Consider the following 9,406-nt stretch of genomic DNA (forward strand, 5'->3'; position numbering starts at 1 on the left):
GGGTGTGTGTGTGTGTGTGCTTGTGTGTGTATGTGTGTGTGTGTGTGTGTGTGTGTGTGTGTGTGTGTGTGTGTGTGTGTGTGTGTGTGTGTGTGAGTGTTGATAGCTTTATGTGTGTGTGTGTGTGTGTGTGTGTGTGTGTGTGTGTGTGTGTGTGTGTGTGTGTGTGTGTGTGTGTGTGTGTGTGTGTGTTGATGGGAAGCTTTAACTCTTTATTACATCATCTAGGATGAAAAGCTATCACACACACACACACACACACACACACACACACACACACATAAAGCTATCAACACACACACACACACACACACACACACACAAAGCTATCAACATACACACACACACACACACACGCATAAAGCTATCATCATCGCCATCATTGATATCATCTCATCTGCTCCCATTAAGCACCAACACTTTTACTGCTGATATATGATCACTCACACACGCGCGCACGCACACACATGCACACACACGCACGAGCGCGCGCGCGCGCGCACACACACACACATGGACGCACGCACACGCTTTCCCCAAAGCACATTTATCTGACCAAGCACAAACTCTAACACACACATACACACACACACACTCAAACTGAAATGTATTTTAACACATATACTCTCACAAGCACAAGTTCATGCACTCTCTCTCTCTCTCACACACATACACACAAACACACACACACAAACAGACACACACAAACACACAGACACACACACACGCACACAAACACACACACACACACATACACACACACACACACACCGCCCTTGGTGCCTGTTTCTATTGGGGGAGAGAATACAAGTAAGACAAGTAAGACAAGTAAGACTTACAAGTACTTACACTGTAAAAAATTGCTGTAAATTTACAGCAGAATTTTACAGTAAGTTGATGGTTATGTTGAAATACAGCTAAAACATGTAATGTGCAGTGCATCGTGGGATATAATACTTAATACAGTGCATTGCAGTTAAATTATGAATTGGGTGATGTAAATTTACAGTAATGTCACAGTAACATACATTTTTATGTCATTTTAACATTCTTTACATTTAATGCAATCAGTTAGTATGTTAATAGGCCCACTATTTTCATTTTAGTAGAGGGGCTACAGGGAAAATCGTGCAAATTATGATACAAGCGTGAAATTCGGCAGGTATGTGCTCAAGACCCATTCGATCAAATCTACCCGATTGGCCACTTGAAATGGCGGCCATTTTCCAAGATGGCCACCAAAAAAGACCCCAGAAATTGATTTATTGCATAGAATTGACGAAGAAAATTATGATACAAGCATGAAATTCAACATGTATGTGCTAAAGACCAATGCGATCAAATCCACCTGATTGGCCACTTGAAATGGCGGCCATTTTCCAAGATGGCCGCCAAAAAAGACCCCAGAAATTGATTTATTGCATAGAATTGACCTAGAAAATGATGATACAAGCATGAAATTCAGCATGTATGTGCTCAAGACCAATACGATCAAATCTACCTGATTGGCCACTTGAAATGGCGGCCATTTTCCAAGATGGCCGCCAAAAAAGACCCCAGAAATTGATTTATTGCATAGAATTGACGAAGAAAATTATGATACAAGCATGAAATTCAACATGTATGTGCTAAAGACCAATGCGATCAAATCCACCTGATTGGCCACTTGAAATGGCGGCCATTTTCCAAGATGGCCGCCAAAAAAGACCCAAGAAATTGATTTATTGCATAGAATTGACCTAGAAAATGATGATACAAGCATGAAATTCAGCATGTATGTGCTTAAGACCAATACGATCAAATCTACCTGATTGGCCACTTGAAATGGCGGCCATTTTCCAAGATGGCCGCCAAAAAAGACCCCAGAAATTGATTTATTGCATAGAATTGACCTAGAAAATGATGATACAAGCATGAAATTCAGCATGTATGTGCTTAAGACCAATACGATCAAATCTACCTGATTGGCCACTTGAAATGGTGGCCATTTTCCAAGATGGCCGTAAAAAAAAGCCCCCTCGGGGACAAAGCCCAGGTGTGCCGGGCTCTGATCTTCAATCTGAGACAACTAACCTTTGAGCTTGAGGGTGAGTGTGGCAATCTGGTGAGATGTCTCGTTCATCTCCCTCAGAGAACCAGGGTTGCCCTTGGTGACCTATAGTTCTCTTTCGGTTGAATCACTTGACATCTACCCAACAAGGCCCTAGACAGACTGCAATATGTCCAGAAGCCAGGATCATAACAGGCACTAGACCCTGGCAGCACATCACCCCCATACTCAAGCAGCTTCACTGGCTCCCCATCAAGTCACGGATTACCTACAAAGTCCTCCTCCTAACCTTCAAGTCCCTCCATGGTCTGGCACCCCACTACCTCACTGACCTCCTTCACCCCTATGACCCCTCAAGATCCCTGCGGTCCTCTTCCAAGGGCCAGCTGATCGTCCCTCGTGCCAGGCTCAAGGCCACCAGTGACAGAGCCTTCCATGTTGCTGCTCCCATTCTTTGGAACAATCTGCCCGACCACATCCAAAATGCCCCTTCACTGGCCATGTTTAAGCAACACCTTAAGACACATCTCTTCCTGGAGGCTTATGGCTGCTAGTTCCACAAGCACTTTCACGCATTCAAACACATGCTCACACACTGACGCGCACAAACACTCACACTTTCCAACACAACACTATGTGAAGCGTCCTTGGGTGTTTTGAAAGGCGCTATATAAAACAAAAGTATTATTATTATTATTATTATTATTATTATTATTATCTTACTATGGGTATTGAAAAACTCCTGATTGCATTGCCAGTTACCTAGAATGCGCAAGCAAAAGCCTGGCTGCAGCACAGACCCTTCCTGACGATGCCCAGAGCTGTTGAAGGCGGAGAGGCAGCGTCCATCAACAGCGATAAGCGACACGGCTCGCCCAACAGCCGCCCCAGGGCCCAGGGCCCAGGGGCCAGGGGCAAGAGCTGCACCCGAAGGGTGCACTTGGAAGAGCAGGGGAGGCAAGCCGCTAATCCCTCCAGACAGACACCAACCATGGGGAAAGTTAATACCAGTACCAACCTAGGGGTTAGGCAGGCACTTAACACCATCATTAGAGCAGGCACACTGCCCAGACTCGGCCTACCGGTGTCAATAAAGTGTTTAGAGGGCAGATCCCGGCAACGCTAGCGGGGGAACAAGAAAGAACCCGTTCCTAACCCGGAGGGGGAAGAGGGGTTAAGCATGGGGCGCACAAAGGCCACGGAAAGCACACAGTGGAGGGAACCCAGGGCACGGAAACCACCCGTCTGAGTGTAACCGATGTGCAAGTGGAGTCCACAGAGGTATAGCGAGGCCCCCAATATCAAGAGGTATTCCCCAATGGAAAACCAGGCCTTGGCACAAGGGGGAATATCCAGCATGTCCAGTACACAACACCTGCAGGCGCAACTGAGAGGCACCATGCCCAAGACCGCCAGGCAAGCTTGAGCTGCCATGCGATCTTGCTGGCAGAAAAGACCCAGTCATTCTCCAACAGGGCCGCAGGTCCAAGTTGCTGATGGAGAACCGAGTAGCAACCACCACCACAGCGAGCCGGCCAAGAGAGACACCTGTTTGAGGGCACACGCTCTGGTTCCCAGGGGGACATCAAAGACGCACTTCCCCTCGATCAGGCGGCCTGGTCGAGCAGGGGCTTGAGATACTTCATTGGAGAAGTATGATCTAGCTAACCACGGGCGCCCTACCCAGGGACAGCGCTCCAGGCAGCACAACTGACACTTGCGCTCCTGCTGAGCGCATGAGACACGCACAGTAAGGGGTGACCGACCCAAGGGAGACACGGGTAATGCGTCCTATTAGGGGAGGCGAGGATTCATGTTGCCACGATCAGTCTTGTGTTCCACAGAACTTGTGCCCGAACGTCAACCACCATTAGCGGAGCTCGGGTGCGCAAAGGGGACAGCACAGTGGCTGGAGAGAGCAGCCAGGGGAGGATGTTCATATCTTCGAATGTCCCAGGCTGACAAGCCAGAGCAGTTATGTGATTAGCTAAATTAAACATGTTTAATGTCAAGTCCAGAGCGAATAACGCAAATTCATGACAAAGCTTGTTTCTGGTGTTCACGCACCTTCTGTTTAACAGCAATATCGAGAGAACCATGAATTGCTGTTATTAGCATATTATTACCACACGTTAGCGTGTCATAACCTTGGGGTCCATTGACATTAAGTTAAGAACTGGCTTATGTGTCATTGCTGAACATTTTAATATCTGTATCACTTCATCATCTATGGAAACATATTTTAGGAGAGTGAACAATTATTTCCACCAAATTTGCAATTTGCAAATTTCTAGGGTCTTTTTGGACACATCGTCATCACATTTTAAGTAGTAAATCAAGTATATTTGATTGTAGGCCTATTGGTCTTAATCACATACATGCCGAATTTCATGTGTCCATCATAAATTGCTTGGATAATTCTGTACAATAAATCATTGTCTAGGGTCTTTTTTGGCGGCCATCTTAGAAAATGGCCGCCATTTCAAGTGACCAATTGGGTACATTTGATTGCACTGGTCTTAAGGGCATTAATGTTGAATGTCATGCTTTTATCATAATTTGCTAGGTCAATTCTATGCAATAAATCTATTTCTGGGGTCATTTTGGCAGCCATCTTGGAAAATGGCCACCATTTCAAGTGGCTAATCAGGTAGATTTGATCGTGTTGGTCTAATGCACATAAATGTTGAATTTCATGCTTGTATCATAATTTTCTAAGTCAATTCTATGCAATAAATCAATTTCTGGGGGCTTTTTTGGTGGCCATCTTGGAAAATGGCCACCATTTCAAGTGGCCAATCAAGCAGATTTTATTGCATTGGTCTTAAGCACATACCTGCCAAGTTTCATGCTTGTATCATAATTTGCACGATTCAAGCCAAATTGGCATTGTAGCTGCTCTACTATTTGGCATGTGGGTAAATACATGCACATCAGCTGGTGTGAATAAACGAGATGTTATAGTCTACAAACTCAATTAAATGTAAGTCAATATTAAGTAAGCTTTATGCATTTATAAATGTGATATTGTGAATATGCCTATTTGCAATAAAATAAATGCAGATTGGTGCGAAATTGCATGCTCAAACAGGCCTATCATTTCAATGATTCTTGCTGGCTTTGCAAATCCACACACAGCCAGTGTTGCCAGATTGGAATTGGGCTGCTTAGGCTGTCCGTCTGCGGGGGAAACGACTTGAAAAGGGCATTTAGATCCGTCTTTCGGCAGATATTTGGCTATAGTAATCAGTAGACATTAGTTCAATTTGGTGGGATTTAGTGATTCCAGGTGGGTTTTGAGCATTGTTAGCTGGGAATCAGTCTTATCTGGCAACCTGCGCGCAGCCCCCCAAGATTCCATCGTTTGCCCAGATTGATACATTCGACCATTTTCCCACGAGATGCCAGGAGAAGTCCCTCGAAGCGACTCAGCAGAGCAAGACAAGACGAGCAAACATTTCAAGGCGAGCGTGCCTCACGTAAGTGCACCAATTTTGAATTTAGTTCAAGAAATATATTCCCATACATTGTTTTTTCGGTAATCTAATTGCTTTTACTGTTGCTAGAGTTTGAAATATATGATAAGTTGGCCTAACTTTATTGGTGGATAGCGGAGAAAAGGTTCACAATGGCATAGCAATGTTTACTTGCAAGTTTTGCAACACCGAGTTGAGCACTACACTGGCCTTTGTAAGGCATGCAAAGTTGCACAAAAATGCCCCTAACCAGGCTTTCGCGTGCGGCGTTGTTGATTGCCCACGATCCTTCAGAAATTTTAGTGCTTTTAAGTGTCACATATACCGCGATCATAAGGCTTATCAGAGGGCGCGCACTTCGCCGTTTCAAGAGTCTGCTTCGATCATTTGTAACCTCGAGTCGTGTGATTACAAGTGCCAGGACCTTAAAGGTCTTACTGTCCATTTAAAGCAACATTTAGAGGAAGGTAGGACAGTTGCTTGTCCTTTCAAAGACTGTAGCAAAACATTCTCTGTAAAATCCACGTTTACTTCTCATATGTCGAGAATACACAGGCATAGCTCAGTTTGTCATTTGGTGAGCAGGACCGTGCCAGCTTCTGAGTGCAACACAATAGATGAAACAGTCCATGCCCAGGCTTCAAGTCAGTCTTTTCAGATAGGCAGTGAGTCTGAAGCAGGCATATCTGACGAAGTCAACTCATGTGGTGTTCAGGAAAGAGTAGATGAGACTCTTTTTAGGAAAAATCTGACACTTTTTTACTTAAAACTACAAGCAAAGATGTTATTGCCTGCTTCAGTAGTTCAGACGATTTTTGAAGAATTCGAAGACATCCATGACCTTGGTCAGTGTCATATGTTTGAGAAATTGAGTGAGAAATTGAAGTCACTTGGCATTTCTGATGACAATGTAAGCAGAGTCATTAAAGAACTTGAAAAAGAAAGTCTGTTTAAGGACTGTACCAGTCTTCTGAGAACAGATCAGCGCCGTAAGACTGTCTCTAAGAACAGTTTCAATTATGTTGCACCATTGCCAGTATTTCTAGGTTTGAATGAATCTGGAAAAGAGTCGTTTGCACAGTATGTTCCGATTCAAGAAACACTACGTGTCTTATTGCATAATGAGTCGTTTCGGAAACAGTATGAAGATGTGCAGTGTCAGGGGGCAAACAGTGATGTCATGCAGGACATCTGGGATGGAGAAGTTATGTTGAAAAACACGTTCTTCCCATCTGAAAGTCCTCCTTTAGCTTTGATTCTCTATGAAGACGCCCTGGAAGTGACTAATCCGTTGGGTGCAGGGAGAAAAAAACATAAAGTGCTTGCTGTATACCTTACCCTTGGTAATATATCACCATGGTACAGATCTAATATTGATCACATGCAACTTGTGTTGTTGTGCAAAGAGCAAGACTTTAAAACATTTGGACATGACTTGGTCTTTGGTCCACTGATTAGGGACCTGAAAGATATGGAGGATAACGGTATTATTTTGGAGGATGGTACTGTTTTTAGAGGAGGTCTCTGTGCAATTGCTGGAGATAACCTTGGCTCTCACAACATTGGCGGATTTGTGGAGAACTTTAGTAGAAGTGAATTTTTTTGTAGGTTCTGTGACATTAGCAGGGCTGCATTTCAGTCCAATGCGTTGTTAACTGGTGTCACAAGAACAAGGGAATCTTACCAAGAAACGGTACAGAGTTTGCAAAGGCAGAGAGAGACATCTGTCAAGAGCAGTGAAAGGGGAATAAAATGTGACTCAATTTTCAACCAGCTTCGTTGCTTTCATGTGTGTCAGCCTGGTTTGCCCCCCTGCCTTGGCCACGACCTATTTGAGGGTGTTGTTTCCTTTGACTTGGCCTTGTCAATCAATCGCTTGGTTCAGGAAAAACATTTCACAAACCTTGACTTAAACGCGTCGATCCGACAGTTTAAATTCCTGGGCAATGATGCTCTTGATAAGCCACCTGAAATTCATCCAGGCAGTGAAAAGCTGTCTGGACATGCTGTTCAAAACTGGTGCCTCTTGAGAGTGATACCACTGCTAATTGGGGACAAAATTCAAAATCCGGCAGAGACTGAAGTCTGGCAGCTAGTTTTACTACTTCGACAAATTGTTGACTATATTTGTGCTCCTTGTATAACTGCTGACCAAGTTGCCTATCTGCGTGTTCTAATTGATGAATATCTCTCTTTCAGGGCAGAGGCCTTCCCAGGAATCCCGCTCAGACCGAAGCACCATTATCTGTGCCATTACCCGGAGCTCATCTTGAAGTTTGGGCCTCTTATTCGACTTTGGACATTGAGGTTTGAAAGCAAACACACTTACTTTAAGCAGTGTGCAAGAAAGTTGCACAATTTTAAAAACTTGTGCTCAACTTTAGCAGAGAGGCATCAACTTCTGCAGGCCTATTTGAATGCAGGCAGCATGTTTCCTCCTCTGATTAACATTCACAGAGGAGCTGAATTTCACTGCGATGACTACAACGCAGACATTCAAAATGCAGTGTCTGAATTAACTTTTTCTCCCCGCAACACCATTGTCACCAATGATGTGACTGTAAAAGGAACACAGTATAGAAAGGGTCTGTATGTAGTGCTGGGAACAGACGAGGATGTGTTGCTTGTTGGGGAAATCAAACTTGCTCTGATTCGTGCATCTGAAGTGTATCTTGTTCTCAGGAGACGTCAGGCAGTTCTGCATATGGGTGTCTACTTATTGGACGATTTAGAGCAGCGCTCTCAATTTGTTTGTGTTAGGCATGAAGAACTCCTTGATTATTACCCCCTCCCAGAGTACAAAGTTAATGGTGTGTCAAAACTAATCTTGCACCACTCTTTCCCTTCTTCATAGAGCCATGAGTCAGGAGGTAAAGGACGCGATCCTGAAGGTACTGCCATCTTTGGCAGCGGAGACACTGGCCTTACTCCTCGATAAACTGGACAGCATTGGCGTCGAAGTAACAAGTGATCTTCAGTATGTCAAGGAGGAGGACCTGACTGAACACCTCCGACCAATTGACTGCCGGAAACTGTTAGGCGCTTGGAGGACTGACGGTACTTATTTATCTGTTCCATTTGTATGTTTAGGGACTAGGGAGCCATGTGTATAGTTCTTCTTGGATTTGTGGGTTGCATATATTAGGCTCAAATACATTTTTGGGGCTCAGAGGTGGCGCAACGGAATATAATGCCCATAAATGAATTTGTAATTGGGTGTTGATATACTGCAGTGAATATACTTCTTGAATAGTCCACTAAACAAAGAAAAATCCATGCAATTGTGGCACTTGCTGTCATTGTGCTGCCCTGACGTGTGCTACTGCTAAAGCGTCACTGATCCAGTAACAATTTACTGTTGAGGGCAATATTGACACCAGGTTCTTTGATTAGTTGTTAACTGGGGTGGCACATGTCCTACCAGGGATTTTGACCCATTTCTCCATTGCAAATCGTTTAGCTGGTCCAATTTGCATGGATGTTGAGGATGGACATTCATTTTCATTTTCAGTATTGAGGCCTGTATCACTCCATGAGCATGGTTTATTATCCTTGAAGAACGTTTGAACTATTTTGGATGACAGTTTTGGGTTGTTATCTTATCTTATTGAAATATCCAGTGAAGGTCCTAGCTTAATTTATGGTCATATTTTTTGCATGGTCACCTTCGACATTCTATTCTAATCATGATGCCGTTCAACCCCAAACAAGACTTCCTGTCCCTGAGGCTGTCACAGAAGCTGTTCATAGTGGTCATTGTCACTGAGAAATCAAGAGAGATGTCTAATTTCAGAAGGGGGGCTAACATCGTCCTCAACTGTATGTCTCAGCAATGTATTATATGTAAATAATGTGTCATGGTAATGCTGTGAAATGGTTT

Source organism: Engraulis encrasicolus, unplaced genomic scaffold, assembly GCF_034702125.1.
Source record: "Engraulis encrasicolus isolate BLACKSEA-1 unplaced genomic scaffold, IST_EnEncr_1.0 scaffold_100_np1212, whole genome shotgun sequence".
In the NCBI taxonomy this organism is placed as follows: Eukaryota; Metazoa; Chordata; class Actinopteri; order Clupeiformes; family Engraulidae; genus Engraulis; species Engraulis encrasicolus.